Source organism: Plectropomus leopardus, chromosome 14 (genome assembly GCF_026936395.1).
Source record: "Plectropomus leopardus strain MGB_pleo_1.0 chromosome 14, ASM2693639v1, whole genome shotgun sequence".
In the NCBI taxonomy this organism is placed as follows: Eukaryota; Metazoa; Chordata; class Actinopteri; order Perciformes; family Serranidae; genus Plectropomus; species Plectropomus leopardus.
Genome location: NC_142189.1, coordinates 29,959,153 through 29,975,455, shown reverse-complemented (window position 1 = coordinate 29,975,455; position 16,303 = coordinate 29,959,153). Strand labels below are relative to the sequence as shown.

At 45.5% G+C, this 16,303-nt stretch overlaps 3 long non-coding RNA genes across 3 annotated transcripts; all 3 read right to left on the bottom strand.

The window, feature by feature from the left end:
• Positions 1-8,055: 8,055 nt before the first annotated feature.
• LOC148187521 (uncharacterized) lies at positions 8,056-8,634 on the bottom strand. Its single transcript, XR_015778723.1, has 3 exons — positions 8,439-8,634; positions 8,230-8,342; positions 8,056-8,117 (listed from the first exon to the last, which is right to left on the bottom strand). It is a non-coding gene; the product is annotated as an uncharacterized LOC148187521 (long non-coding RNA).
• A 3,126-nt stretch (positions 8,635-11,760) lies between these two features.
• LOC148187520 (uncharacterized) lies at positions 11,761-12,371 on the bottom strand. Its single transcript, XR_015778722.1, has 3 exons — positions 12,176-12,371; positions 11,967-12,079; positions 11,761-11,854 (listed from the first exon to the last, which is right to left on the bottom strand). It is a non-coding gene; the product is annotated as an uncharacterized LOC148187520 (long non-coding RNA).
• An 895-nt stretch (positions 12,372-13,266) lies between these two features.
• On the bottom strand, positions 13,267-13,914 carry LOC148187519 (uncharacterized). The gene is made up of 3 exons (XR_015778720.1): positions 13,828-13,914; positions 13,557-13,703; positions 13,267-13,472 (listed from the first exon to the last, which is right to left on the bottom strand). It is a non-coding gene; the product is annotated as an uncharacterized LOC148187519 (long non-coding RNA).
• Positions 13,915-16,303: the final 2,389 nt, after the last annotated feature.

Here is a 16,303-nt window from a genome sequence, read left to right as displayed (position 1 = left end):
GGTGATGCATCTTTGTACTACGGTGCATCAGGGGAATGACTCAGGGGCATGACTGAAGAACAACTGGTGCAAGAAGCATTTGCGGACTGTGTAATTTTGAGGTAAATCCTGGCGTCTGATTAGATTCTGCAAGAATTACGTCATGCCCAGGGCAAGTTTTACGTTGCCCGTTTGCAAGTCAACTTAGTGGGAAAATATGGCGATCTCAAAGTAAGGCACTCACCTGCTTGGTGATGGTTGCAAAAGCCTCAAGAAACTCCCCAGCTGCTCGTCGTCAGGGGACTCTGTCAAGCTTTTGAACACCTCCCTTACCAAGGTCTCATTCTCCAAAGCACCGATTTCTGGATCCAGGATCAGCTCGGCCCTCTGGTTTGGTGAGAGAGAGCCCAGCGTCGCCTGATGACACAAACAAAGGGATTATGAATTCCTTTTTTCTTTGACATGGCAAACACAGCGCTCTTTACAGGTTCTCCAAGTTCAGAATGTGGTGTGGCTGCTTTCAAGAAAGACTGGTAGAAAACCTTTTGACTTACCACAGAAAGGTTGAAGAATTTGAGGTCAGAGAGTGGTATGCTTCGGAAAATGGACCCAAGTTTGCTTCAAGAAATTCTGCGTCACTCTGAATTCCCTGCCTGCAAACTAAGGCACAAAGACAGATGTTAGCATAGGTACCACTTCCCAAGCATTCACCCTTTGTTGATGCACGTGGAACAAGAGCACCACATGGCAAAGCTTACTGCGTTAGCCCTACCTGGCTTGTTGATGACGCTGGCAGAATTTTGCAGGTAATCCAGCAGAACTTCTGTGATTTCTTGCTGTCTCTGTGGTGACATTTCAGGGAAAGCTCTGGCCATCCCTCTCACACTGTAAAGGGCAAAAAGGAGAATTCTTACCCAGTCCCTCATTAGTGTGTTGTACTTTGCTGCAATGCAATATCGCCTGTTTGTGAAATGCTACTCACACAACGTGATAGTTTGTGCAGTTAATGTCTGAGATTGCAACCTCGAGCATCATCGCATTGAAACTCGGGAGGAGAGGAACCAGTAACCGCTGAAACAAGTCAATCCAGTCGACTTCCTCAAGCGTTGTGAAATGGGGACTGATGATGGTGAAGGTCCTGTTCATCACACGGTCTCTCACAAGGGGTTGGAAATCAGGGACCTGGAAAATGATGACATGGGAGGATGTCACGGCCACAATGCACCGTACAAGTTGCAAGAAAGGATGTAATGAAACATTTGATATGAATGAGTCCCCTACAACTGACCTAGAGGACTAGATACATATCTAAGTAATGACTATGCTGGATTAAAAGCTCAGGATTGTCCTTCTTTGCCCAGACTCAAGACAAGAATACCTCTTCATTTGCGGTCAACTCTGTCAGGAATTCCTCCACATTTTCTCGAGGATTGCCCTCCTCGAGCCGGTCAAACACACGGTCCAATGGTTCTGTGTCATCCAAGGCCTCGAAAGTCCGTACAAACTGTCCCAACTGAGTAGGAGTGAGAACTGACAAGACTTCGGCCTACGAAAGGGAAACAATACGAAATCAAACAGCAGGAATTGCAAGGCAATAAGTGAGACATCTCAGATTGGGAAAGGAATACTACAAGCCCAGTCACCACTTACGCTTGAGAAGTTGGCATTAAGGGCTTGCAGATCCTGCAGGGTTGCAAAAGCTGCGAATCCGGCAAGGTTTTCCTCCAGCCACTCTTGACTATCTCTGGATAATGATACACAGCCAGGATCTGCAAAGAAGCCACAAACAGAGACATTGGCAGGGCAAAACCACAGCTTGCTATCAAGACTTTACGGAATTGAGCCTGATTGGCCTGCTTTACCTGAGGAGTCATTTCTTGAAAGGAATGGCTTGATGAAATGAGTGTAGACTGCGCGCTGACTCTCTCTGTCCATGTATGCCATTTGGCTGCTGAATGTCTGGGTGCTAAAAAGTGAGAGAGGGCTTTTAAATCTAAAGAGACAGAAAACTGCAGGTTCCTCTGCAATCTCATTCAAAGTGGAGCAATATGTCACATATTTGCTTACACAGTCTGGTACGTGTGGCAGCTGAAGTTCCTGGAGCTAAGGCAGAAGAGGAAGTTCCGGGATGGAGAGGCCAAAATGGACGAAGATTTGTCTGGAACAAGCTTCTGACAAAGGATGCGTTCTGCAGTTGGGAGTGGCTCAACTTGGCAATTCTCACTTCTCCGAGAGCCTCAAGGGCGTGTGAAAAGGATGGGTTGGTGTTGTTGGGAGCCTGGAATTGGAAACATCATTTTGGTTTGACACAGAATTGCCACGGGCACACAACAGTTTTGTGAAATACTGGGATTGGATTTACCATGGTGGCAAATGTCATAAGAGCCTCATCTAGTGCAGCGGAGGCTTTTTCAAAGAAAAGCTTCCAGACCGCTACAGGTAATGGCATGTGGCTTTCCAGTGAGCATTTCATCAATGTGACCACGTTGCTGGCTGTCAGATGCGTGGCCTAGGCAAAAATGCAAGTAAGTAAAGCAAAGACTTTCAGAGCTTATGGACATTTGTATTAGGAGGGCAATGTGGAAAAAGCCAAATCTTTTTAGGGAAAATGCAGCTAGCATAAAACAGTCTTACCGTGGAGCAGGCATGTTCAGTGAGGGTCAAATTGCAAAGGGCTTCAGAGGAACTGGCGAGAGAAAGTGCGAAATCCATGCGGTCGCTGAGAAGAACAACAAAAAGTAATCCATTGTCACATTAGTTAGACTGGGAAAAAGCACTGTACCGACGTAAACTCAGCACCTGACAAATCCATAATTCCCCTACCTATCAACTCCCTCACAGATGAGGTCCTCTGTGAAAAGACAATATTCATGTATCAGATATGACATCATCAGAAAGCTATTTTTCATCTAAGTTGAAATGTCTGGTAACTTAAAGACCTACCATCAACCTGGGTCTCCTTGCACTGGAGAGAAGCAGAGCATAATTGTTAGTCGAGTGGCAAAAGGTACTTAAATTTAAAATACCTTAATGCAGCCACCCTAACAAAGTTAATGCATGGAGCCTGCGTCTTGTAAATGTTTTATTGATTATTGTATAATCCATGTGACGCATCCATGGACGTGAACTTACCATGAAGGAATCTGGAACTGAGCAACCTGTTGGAGAGAAAATTGAAATGAAGGCACGACGTCAATACAGCTGTCGTCACTGTAGTGGTAATCGGCTTTATTGTGAAATGGTTTGTCAGCTGAGCAATTTGCCACCTACGTGGGAATCTCCTCTCGAGGAACTTTGCTCGATCTCACACCAGATGAAAGGCGCACTGGCAGAGATTCCAAACTTTGCGAAAACCAGTGATTCTGAGGGAAGAAAACAGACATCCACGTGACTTGTCTGAGGCCAGAGTTTGATATCATAATACAAACCCCAAATGTCTAGATGTGGACCTCAGAAATTTGGTCTCTTACATAGCTGCGTAGGATTCACAGCTGATGTTACTGGGGATCACTGTCAAGTTGCCAGGGCGGATGCTTGCCATCACAGGAGCCAAATTGATCTGAAACAACGTCTGAAAGTCTTCCGGCTCAAAATCTTCAAATTCAGGGGCAAGGGCTGTCAAGGTCATGTTTAAGATGGTATCTCGCACAGCTTTATCTCTGATGAGGGAGATGTTTCTCTGGAAATAAAAGGATTCGAGTTTCAGTCCAGGAGGGAATTCGACATTTCTGCAAACATACTAGAAATGCAAGCAAGTGTGGTGATGCATCTTTGTACTACGGTGCATCAGGGGAATGACTCAGGGGCATGACTGAAGAACAACTGGTGCAAGAAGCATTTGCGGACTGTGTAATTTTGAGGTAAATCCTGGCGTCTGATTAGATTCTGCAAGAATTCGTCATGCCCAGGGCAAGTTTTACGTTGCCCGTTTGCAAGTCAACTTAGTGGGAAAATATGGCGATCTCAAAGTAAGGCACTCACCTGCTTGGTGATGGTTGCAAAAGCCTCAAGAAACTCCCCAGCTGCTCGTCGTCAGGGGACTCTGTCAAGCTTTTGAACACCTCCCTTACCAAGGTCTCATTCTCCAAAGCACCGATTTCTGGATCCAGGATCAGCTCGGCCCTCTGGTTTGGTGAGAGAGAGCCCTGGCGTCGCCTGATGACACAAACAAAGGGATTATGAATTCCTTTTTCTTTGACATGGCAAACACAGCGCTCTTTACAGGTTCTCCAAGTTCAGAATGTGGTGTGGCTGCTTTCAAGAAAGACTGGTAGAAAACCTTTTGACTTACCACAGAAAGGTTGAAGAATTTGAGGTCAGAGAGTGGTATGCTTTCGGAAAATGGACCCAAGTTTGCTTCAAGAAATTCTGCGTCACTCTGAATTCCCTGCCTGCAAACTAAGGCACAAAGACAGATGTTAGCATAGGTACCACTTCCCAAGCATTCACCCTTTGTTGATGCACGTGGAACAAGAGCACCACATGGCAAAGCTTACTGCGTTAGCCCTACCTGGCTTGTTGATGACGCTGGCAGAATTTTGCAGGTAATCCAGCAGAACTTCTGTGATTTCTTGCTGTCTCTGTGGTGACATTTCAGGGAAAGCTCTGGCCATCCCTCTCACACTGTAAAGGGCAAAAAGGAGAATTCTTACCCAGTCCCTCATTAGTGTGTTGTACTTTGCTGCAATGCAATATCGCCTGTTTGTGAAATGCTACTCACACAACGTGATAGTTTGTGCAGTTAATGTCTGAGATTGCAACCTCGAGCATCATCGCATTGAAACTCGGGAGGAGAGGAACCAGTAACCGCTGAAACAAGTCAATCCAGTCGACTTCCTCAAGCGTTGTGAAATGGGGACTGATGATGGTGAAGGTCCTGTTCATCACACGGTCTCTCACAAGGGGTTGGAAATCAGGGACCTGGAAAATGATGACATGGGAGGATGTCACGGCCACAATGCACCGTACAAGTTGCAAGAAAGGATGTAATGAAACATTTGATATGAATGAGTCCCCTACAACTGACCTAGAGGACTAGATACATATCTAAGTAATGACTATGCTGGATTAAAAGCTCAGGATTGTCCTTCTTTGCCCAGACTCAAGACAAGAATACCTCTTCATTTGCGGTCAACTCTGTCAGGAATTCCTCCACATTTTCTAGAGGATTGCCCTCCTCGAGCCGGTCAAACACACGGTCCAATGGTTCTGTGTCATCCAAGGCCTCGAAAGTCCGTACAAACTGTCCCAACTGAGTAGGAGTGAGAACTGACAAGACTTCGCCCTCTGAAAGGGAAACAATACGAAATCAAACAGCAGGAATTGCAAGGCAATAAGTGAGACATCTCAGATTGGGAAAGGAATACTACAAGCCCAGTCACCACTTACGCTTGAGAAGTTGGCATTAAGGGCTTGCAGATCCTGCAGGGTTGCAAAAGCTGCGAATCCGGCAAGGTTTTCCTCCAGCCACTCTTGACTATCTCTGGATAATGATACACAGCCAGGATCTGCAAAGAAGCCACAAACAGAGACATTGGCAGGGCAAAACCACAGCTTGCTATCAAGACTTTACGGAATTGAGCCTGATTGGCCTGCTTTACCTGAGGAGTCATTTCTTGAAAGGAATGGCTTGATGAAATGAGTGTAGACTGCGCGCTGACTCTCTCTGTCCATGTATGCCATTTGGCTGCTGAATGTCTGGGTGCTAAAAAGTGAGAGAGGGCTTTTAAATCTAAAGAGACAGAAAACTGCAGGTTCCTCTGCAATCTCATTCAAAGTGGAGCAATATGTCACATATTTGCTTACACAGTCTGGTATGCGATGTGGCAGCTGAAGTTCCTGGAGCTAAGGCAGAAGAGGAAGTTCCGGGATGGAGAGGCCAAAAATGGACGAAGATTTGTCTGGAACAAGCTTCTGACAAAGGATGCGTTCTGCAGTTGGGAGTGGCTCAACTTGGCAATTCTCACTTCTCCGAGAGCCTCAAGGGCGTGTGAAAAGGATGGGTTGGTGTTGTTGGGAGCCTGGAATTGGAAACATCATTTGGTTTGACACAGAATTGCCACGGGCACACAACAGTTTTGTGAAATACTGGGATTGGATTTACCATGGTGGCAAATGTCATAAGAGCCTCATCTAGTGCAGCGGAGGCTTTTTCAAAGAAAAGCTTCCAGACCGCTACAGGTAATGGCATGTGGCTTTCCAGTGAGCATTTCATCAATGTGACCACGTTGCTGGCTGTCAGATGCGTGGCCTAGGCAAAAATGCAAGTAAGTAAAGCAAAGACTTTCAGAGCTTATGGACATTTGTATTAGGAGGGCAATGTGGAAAAAGCCAAATCTTTTAGGGAAAATGCAGCTAGCATAAAACAGTCTTACCGTGGAGCAGGCATGTTCAGTGAGGGTCAAATTGCAAAGGGCTTCAGAGGAACTGGCGAGAGAAAGTGCGAAATCCATGCGGTCGCTGAGAAGAACAACAAAAGTAATCCATTGTCACATTAGTTAGACTGGGAAAAAGCACTGTACCGACGTAAACTCAGCACCTGACAAATCCATAATTCCCCTACCTATCAACTCCCTCACAGATGAGGTCCTCTGTGAAAAGACAATATTCATGTATCAGATATGACATCATCAGAAAGCTATTTTTCATCTAAGTTGAAATGTCTGGTAACTTAAAGACCTACCATCAACCTGGGTCTCCTTGCACTGGAGAGAAGCAGAGCATAATTGTTAGTCGAGTGGCAAAAGGTACTTAAATTTAAAATACCTTAATGCAGCCACCCTAACAAAGTTAATGCATGGAGCCTGCGTCTTGTAAATGTTTTATTGATTATTGTATAATCCATGTGGCGCATCCATGGACGTGAACTTACCATGAAGGAATCTGGAACTGAGCAACCTGTTGGAGAGAAAATTGAAATGAAGGCACGACGTCAATACAGCTGTCGTCACTGTAGTGGTAATCGGCTTTATTGTGAAATGGTTTGTCAGCTGAGCAATTTGCCACCTACGTGGGAATCTCCTCTCGAGGAACTTTTTGCTCGATCTCACACCAGATGAAAGGCGCACTGGCAGAGATTCCAAACTTTGCGAAAACCAGTGATTCTGAGGGAAGAAAACAGACATCCACGTGACTTGTCTGAGGCCAGAGTTTGATATCATAATACAAACCCCAAATGTCTAGATGTGGACCTCAGAAATTTGGTCTCTTACATAGCTGCGTAGGATTCACAGCTGATGTTACTGGGGATCACTGTCAAGTTGCCAGGGCGGATGCTTGCCATCACAGGAGCCAAATTGATCTGAAACAACGTCTGAAAGTCTTCCGGCTCAAAATCTTCAAATTCAGGGGCAAGGGCTGTCAAGGTCATGTTTAAGATGGTATCTCGCACAGCTTTATCTCTGATGAGGGAGATGTTTCTCTGGAAATAAAAGGATTCGAGTTTCAGTCCAGGAGGGAATTCGACATTTCTGCAAACATACTAGAAATGCAAGCAAGTGTGGTGATGCATCTTTGTACTACGGTGCATCAGGGAATGACTCAGGGGCATGACTGAAGAACAACTGGTGCAAGAAGCATTTGCGGACTGTGTAATTTTGAGGTAAATCCTGGCGTCTGATTAGATTCTGCAAGAATTCGTCATGCCCAGGGCAAGTTTTACGTTGCCCGTTTGTAAGTCAACTTAGTGGGAAAATATGGCGATCTCAAAGTAAAGCACTCACCTGCTTGGTGATGGTTGCAAAAGCCTCAAGAAACTCCCCCAGCTGCTCGTCGTCAGGGGACTCTGTCAAGCTTTGAACACCTCCCTTACCAAGGTCTCATTCTCCAAAGCACCGATTTCTGGATCCAGGATCAGCTCGGCCCTCTGGTTTGGTGAGAGAGAGCCCAAGCGTCGCCTGATGACACAAACAAAGGGATTATGAATTCCTTTTTTCTTTGACATGGCAAACACAGCGCTCTTTACAGATTCTCCAAGTTCAGAATGTGGTGTGGCTGCTTTCAAGAAAGACTGGTAGAAAACCTTTTGACTTACCACAGAAAGGTTGAAGAATTTGAGGTCAGAGAGTGGTATGCTTTGGAAAATGGACCCAAGTTTGCTTCAAGAAATTCTGCGTCACTCTGAATTCCCTGCCTGCAAACTAAGGCACAAAGACAGATGTTAGCATAGGTACCACTTCCCAAGCATTCACCCTTTGTTGATGCACGTGGAACAAGAGCACCACATGGCAAAGCTTACTGCGTTAGCCCTACCTGGCTTGTTGATGACGCTGGCAGAATTTTGCAGGTAATCCAGCAGAACTTCTGTGATTTCTTGCTGTCTCTGTGGTGACATTTCAGGGAAAGCTCTGGCCATCCCTCTCACACTGTAAAGGGCAAAAGGAGAATTCTTACCCAGTCCCTCATTAGTGTGTTGTACTTTGCTGCAATGCAATATCGCCTGTTTGTGAAATGCTACTCACACAACGTGATAGTTTGTGCAGTTAATGTCTGAGATTGCAACCTCGAGCATCATCGCATTGAAACTCGGGAGGAGAGGAACCAGTAACCGCTGAAACAAGTCAATCCAGTCGACTTCCTCAAACGTTGTGAAATGGGGACTGATGATGGTGAAGGTCCTGTTCATCACACGGTCTCTCACAAGGGGTTGGAAATCAGGGACCTGGAAAATGATGACATGGGAGGATGTCACGGCCACAATGCACCATACAAGTTGCAAGAAAGGATGTAATGAAACATTTGATATGAATGAGTCCCCTACAACTGACCTAGAGGACTAGATACATATCTAAGTAATGACTATGCTGGATTAAAAGCTCAGGATTGTCCTTCTTTGCCCAGACTCAAGACAAGAATACCTCTTCATTTGCGGTCAACTCTGTCAGGAATTCCTCCACATTTTCTCGAGGATTGCCCTCCTCGAGCAGTCAAACACACGGTCCAATGGTTCTGTGTCATCCAAGGCCTCGAAAGTCCGTACAAACTGTCCCAACTGAGTAGGAGTGAGAACTGACAAGACTTCGGCCTCTGAAAGGGAAACAATACGAAATCAAACAGCAGGAATTGCAAGGCAATAAGTGAGACATCTCAGATTGGGAAAGGAATACTACAAGCCCAGTCACCACTTACGCTTGAGAAGTTGGCATTAAGGGCTTGCAGATCCTGCAGGGTTGCAAAAGCTGCGAATCCGGCAAGGTTTTCCTCCAGCCACTCTTGACTATCTCTGGATAATGATACACAGCCAGGATCTGCAAAGAAGCCACAAACAGAGACATTGGCAGGGCAAAACCACAGCTTGCTATCAAGACTTTACGGAATTGAGCCTGATTGGCCTGCTTTACCTGAGGAGTCATTTCTTGAAAGGAATGGCTTGATGAAATGAGTGTAGACTATGCGCTGACTCTCTCTGTCCATGTATGCCATTTGGCTGCTGAATGTCTGGGTGCTAAAAAGTGAGAGAGGGCTTTTAAATCTAAAGAGACAGAAAACTGCAGGTTCCTCTGCAATCTCATTCAAAGTGGAGCAATATGTCACATATTTGCTTACACAGTCTGGTACGATGTGGCAGCTGAAGTTCCTGGAGCTAAGGCAGAAGAGGAAGTTCCGGGATGGAGAGGCCAAAATGGACGAAGATTTGTCTGGAACAAGCTTCTGACAAAGGATGCGTTCTGCAGTTGGGAGTGGCTCAACTTGGCAATTCTCACTTCTCCGAGAGCCTCAAGGGCGTGTGAAAAGGATGGGTTGGTGTTGTTGGGAGCCTGGAATTGGAAACATCATTTTGGTTTGACACAGAATTGCCACGGGCACACAACAGTTTTGTGAAATACTGGGATTGGATTTACCATGGTGGCAAATGTCATAAGAGCCTCATCTAGTGCAGCGGAGGCTTTTTCAAAGAAAAGCTTCCAGACCGCTACAGGTAATGGCATGTGGCTTTCCAGTGAGCATTTCATCAATGTGACCACGTTGCTGGCTGTCAGATGCGTGGCCTAGGCAAAAATGCAAGTAAGTAAAGCAAAGACTTTCAGAGCTTATGGACATTTGTATTAGGAGGGCAATGTGGAAAAAGCCAAATCTTTTAGGGAAAATGCAGCTAGCATAAAACAGTCTTACCGTGGAGCAGGCATGTTCAGTGAGGGTCAAATTGCAAAGGGCTTCAGAGGAACTGGCGAGAGAAAGTGCGAAATCCATGCGGTCGCTGAGAAGAACAACAAAAAGTAATCCATTGTCACATTAGTTAGACTGGGAAAAAGCACTGTACCGACGTAAACTCAGCACCTGACAAATCCATAATTCCCCTACCTATCAACTCCCTCACAGATGAGGTCCTCTGTGAAAAGACAATATTCATGTATCAGATATGACATCATCAGAAAGCTATTTTTCATCTAAGTTGAAATGTCTGGTAACTTAAAGACCTACCATCAACCTGGGTCTCCTTGCACTGGAGAGAAGCAGAGCATAATTGTTAGTCGAGTGGCAAAAGGTACTTAAATTTAAAATACCTTAATGCAGCCACCCTAACAAAGTTAATGCATGGAGCCTGCGTCTTGTAAATGTTTTATTGATTATTGTATAATCCATGTGACGCATCCATGGACGTGAACTTACCATGAAGGAATCTGGAACTGAGCAACCTGTTGGAGAGAAAATTGAAATGAAGGCACGACGTCAATACAGCTGTCGTCACTGTAGTGGTAATCGGCTTTATTGTGAAATGGTTTGTCAGCTGAGCAATTTGCCACCTACGTGGGAATCTCCTCTCGAGGAACTTTTGCTCGATCTCACACCAGATGAAAGGCGCACTGGCAGAGATTCCAAACTTTGCGAAAACCAGTGATTCTGAGGGAAGAAAACAGACATCCACGTGACTTGTCTGAGGCCAGAGTTTGATATCATAATACAAACCCCAAATGTCTAGATGTGGACCTCAGAAATTTGGTCTCTTACATAGCTGCGTAGGATTCACAGCTGATGTTACTGGGGATCACTGTCAAGTTGCCAGGGCGGATGCTTGCCATCACAGGAGCCAAATTGATCTGAAACAACGTCTGAAAGTCTTCCGGCTCAAAATCTTCAAATTCAGGGGCAAGGGCTGTCAAGGTCATGTTTAAGATGGTATCTCGCACAGCTTTATCTCTGATGAGGGAGATGTTTCTCTGGAAATAAAAGGATTCGAGTTTCAGTCCAGGAGGGAATTCGACATTTCTGCAAACATACTAGAAATGCAAGCAAGTGTGGTGATGCATCTTTGTACTACGGTGCATCAGGGGAATGACTCAGGGGCATGACTGAAGAACAACTGGTGCAAGAAGCATTTGCGGACTGTGTAATTTTGAGGTAAATCCTGGCATCTGATTAGATTCTGCAAGAATTCGTCATGCCCAGGGCAAGTTTTACGTTGCCCGTTTGTAAGTCAACTTAGTGGGAAAATATGGCGATCTCAAAGTAAGGCACTCACCTGCTTGGTGATGGTTGCAAAGCCTCAAGAAACTCCCCCAGCTGCTCGTCGTCAGGGGACTCTGTCAAGCTTTGAACACCTCCCTTACCAAGGTCTCATTCTCCAAAGCACCGATTTCTGGATCCAGGATCAGCTCGGCCCTCTGGTTTGGGGAGAGAGAGCCCTGGCGTCGCCTGATGACACAAACAAAGGGATTATGAATTCCTTTTTTCTTTGACATGGCAAACACAGCGCTCTTTACAGATTCTCCAAGTTCAGAATGTGGTGTGGCTGCTTTCAAGAAAGACTGGTAGAAAACCTTTTGACTTACCACAGAAAGGTTGAAGAATTTGAGGTCAGAGAGTGGTATGCTTTCGGAAAATGGACCCAAGTTTGCTTCAAGAAATTCTGCGTCACTCTGAATTCCCTGCCTGCAAACTAAGGCACAAAGACAGATGTTAGCATAGGTACCACTTCCCAAGCATTCACCCTTTGTTGATGCACGTGGAACAAGAGCACCACATGGCAAAGCTTACTGCGTTAGCCCTACCTGGCTTGTTGATGACGCTGGCAGAATTTTGCAGGTAATCCAGCAGAACTTCTGTGATTTCTTGCTGTCTCTGTGGTGACATTTCAGGGAAAGCTCTGGCCATCCCTCTCACACTGTAAAGGGCAAAAGGAGAATTCTTACCCAGTCCCTCATTAGTGTGTTGTACTTTGCTGCAATGCAATATCGCCTGTTTGTGAAATGCTACTCACACAACGTGATAGTTTGTGCAGTTAATGTCTGAGATTGCAACCTCGAGCATCATCGCATTGAAACTCGGGAGGAGAGGAACCAGTAACCGCTGAAACAAGTCAATCCAGTCGACTTCCTCAAACGTTGTGAAATGGGGACTGATGATGGTGAAGGTCCTGTTCATCACACGGTCTCTCACAAGGGGTTGGAAATCAGGGACCTGGAAAATGATGACATGGGAGGATGTCACGGCCACAATGCACCGTACAAGTTGCAAGAAAGGATGTAATGAAACATTTGATATGAATGAGTCCCCTACAACTGACCTAGAGGACTAGATACATATCTAAGTAATGACTATGCTGGATTAAAAGCTCAGGATTGTCCTTCTTTGCCCAGACTCAAGACAAGAATACCTCTTCATTTGCGGTCAACTCTGTCAGGAATTCCTCCACATTTTCTCGAGGATTGCCCTCCTCGAGCCGGTCAAACACACGGTCCAATGGTTCTGTGTCATCCAAGGCCTCGAAAGTCCGTACAAACTGTCCCAACTGAGTAGGAGTGAGAACTGACAAGACTTGACCTCTGAAAGGGAAACAATACGAAATCAAACAGCAGGAATTGCAAGGCAATAAGTGAGACATCTCAGATTGGGAAAGGAATACTACAAGCCCAGTCACCACTTACGCTTGAGAAGTTGGCATTAAGGGCTTGCAGATCCTGCAGGGTTGCAAAAGCTGCGAATCCGGCAAGGTTTTCCTCCAGCCACTCTTGACTATCTCTGGATAATGATACACAGCCAGGATCTGCAAAGAAGCCACAAACAGAGACATTGGCAGGGCAAAACCACAGCTTGCTATCAAGACTTTACGGAATTGAGCCTGATTGGCCTGCTTTACCTGAGGAGTCATTTCTTGAAAGGAATGGCTTGATGAAATGAGTGTAGACTGCGCCGCTGACTCTCTCTGTCCATGTATGCCATTTGGCTGCTGAATGTCTGGGTGCTAAAAAGTGAGAGAGGGCTTTTAAATCTAAAGAGACAGAAAACTGCAGGTTCCTCTGCAATCTCATTCAAAGTGGAGCAATATGTCACATATTTGCTTACACAGTCTGGTACGTGTGGCAGCTGAAGTTCCTGGAGCTAAGGCAGAAGAGGAAGTTCCGGGATGGAGAGGCCAAAAATGGACGAAGATTTGTCTGGAACAAGCTTCTGACAAAGGATGCGTTCTGCAGTTGGGAGTGGCTCAACTTGGCAATTCTCACTTCTCCGAGAGCCTCAAGGGCGTGTGAAAAGGATGGGTTGGTGTTGTTGGGAGCCTGGAATTGGAAACATCATTTTGGTTTGACACAGAATTGCCACGGGCACACAACAGTTTTGTGAAATACTGGGATTGGATTTACCATGGTGGCAAATGTCATAAGAGCCTCATCTAGTGCAGCGGAGGCTTTTTCAAAGAAAAGCTTCCAGACCGCTACAGGTAATGGCATGTGGCTTTCCAGTGAGCATTTCATCAATGTGACCACGTTGCTGGCTGTCAGATGCGTGGCCTAGGCAAAATGCAAGTAAGTAAAGCAAAGACTTTCAGAGCTTATGGACATTTGTATTAGGAGGGCAATGTGGAAAAAGCCAAATCTTTTTAGGGAAAATGCAGCTAGCATAAAACAGTCTTACCATGGAGCAGGCATGTTCAGTGAGGGTCAAATTGCAAAGGGCTTCAGAGGAACTGGCGAGAGAAAGTGCAAAATCCATGCGGTCGCTGAGAAGAACAACAAAAAGTAATCCATTGTCACATTAGTTAGACTGGGAAAAAGCACTGTACCGACGTAAACTCAGCACCTGACAAATCCATAATTCCCCTACCTATCAACTCCCTCACAGATGAGGTCCTCTGTGAAAAGACAATATTCATGTATCAGATATGACATCATCAGAAAGCTATTTTTTCATCTAAGTTGAAATGTCTGGTAACTTAAAGACCTACCATCAACCTGGGTCTCCTTGCACTGGAGAGAAGCAGAGCATAATTGTTAGTCGAGTGGCAAAAGGTACTTAAATTTAAAATACCTTAATGCAGCCACCCTAACAAAGTTAATGCATGGAGCCTGCGTCTTGTAAATGTTTTATTGATTATTGTATAATCCATGTGACGCATCCATGGACGTGAACTTACCATGAAGGAATCTGGAACTGAGCAACCTGTTGGAGAGAAAATTGAAATGAAGGCACGACGTCAATACAGCTGTCGTCACTGTAGTGGTAATCGGCTTTATTGTGAAATGGTTTGTCAGCTGAGCAATTTGCCACCTACGTGGGAATCTCCTCTCGAGGAACTTTTTGCTCGATCTCACACCAGATGAAAGGCGCACTGGCAGAGATTCCAAACTTTGCCGAAAACCAGTGATTCTGAGGGAAGAAAACAGACATCCACGTGACTTGTCTGAGGCCAGAGTTTGTTATCATAATACAAACCCCAAATGTCTAGATGTGGACCTCAGAAATTTGGTCTCTTACATAGCTGCGTAGGATTCACAGCTGATGTTACTGGGGATCACTGTCAAGTTGCCAGGGCGGATGCTTGCCATCACAGGAGCCAAATTGATCTGAAACAACGTCTGAAAGTCTTCCGGCTCAAAATCTTCAAATTCAGGGCAAGGGCTGTCAAGGTCATGTTTAAGATGGTATCTCGCACAGCTTTATCTCTGATGAGGGAGATGTTTCTCTGGAAATAAAAGGATTCGAGTTTCAGTTCAGGAGGGAATTCGACATTTCTGCAAACATACTAGAAATGCAAGCAAGTGTGGTGATGCATCTTTGTACTACGGTGCATCAGGGGAATGACTCAGGGGCATGACTGAAGAACAACTGGTGCAAGAAGCATTTGCGGACTGTGTAATTTTGAGGTAAATCCTGGCATCTGATTAGATTCTGCAAGAATTCGTCATGCCCAGGGCAAGTTTTACGTTGCCCGTTTGCAAGTCAACTTAGTGGGAAAATATGGCGATCTCAAAGTAAGGCACTCACCTGCTTGGTGATGGTTGCAAAAGCCTCAAGAAACTCCCCAGCTGCTCGTCGTCAGGGGACTCTGTCAAGCTTTTGAACACCTCCCTTACCAAGGTCTCATTCTCCAAAGCACCGATTTCTGGATCCAGGATCAGCTCGGCCCTCTGGTTTGGTGAGAGAGAGCCCTGGCGCCGCCTGATGACACAAACAAAGGGATTATGAATTCCTTTTTCTTTGACATGGCAAACACAGCGCTCTTTACAGATTCTCCAAGTTCAGAATGTGGTGTGGCTGCTTTCAAGAAAGACTGGTAGAAAACCTTGACTTACCACAGAAAGGTTGAAGAATTTGAGGTCAGAGAGAGGTATGCAATCGGAAAATGGACCCAAGGCTGCTTCAAGAAATTCTGCGTCACTCTGAATTCCTGCCTGCAAACTAAGGCACAAAGACAGATGTTAGCATAGGTACCACTTCCCAAGCATTCACCCTTTGTTGATGCACGTGGAACAAGAGCACCACATGGCAAAGCTTACTGCGTTAGCCCTACCTGGCTTGTTGATGACGCTGGCAGAATTTTGCAGGTAATCCAGCAGAACTTCTGTGATTTCTTGCTGTCTCTGTGGTGACATTTCAGGGAAAGCTCTGGCCATCCCTCTCACACTGTAAAGGGCAAAAAGGAGAATTCTTACCCAGTCCCTCATTAGTGTGTTGTACTTTGCTGCAATGCAATATCGCCTGTTTGTGAAATGCTACTCACACAACGTGATAGTTTGTGCAGTTAATGTCTGAGATTGCAACCTCGAGCATCATCGCATTGAAACTCGGGAGGAGAGGAACCAGTAACCGCTGAAACAAGTCAATCCAGTCGACTTCCTCAAACGTTGTGAAATGGGGACTGATGATGGTGAAGGTCCTGTTCATCACACGGTCTCTCACAAGGGTTGGAAATCAGGGACCTGGAAAATGATGACATGGGAGGATGTCACGGCCACAATGCACCATACAAGTTGCAAGAAAGGATGTAATGAAACATTTGATATGAATGAGTCCCCTACAACTGACCTAGAGGACTAGATACATATCTAAGTAATGACTATGCTGGATTAAAAGCTCAGGATTGTCCTTCTTTGCCCAGACTCAAGACAAG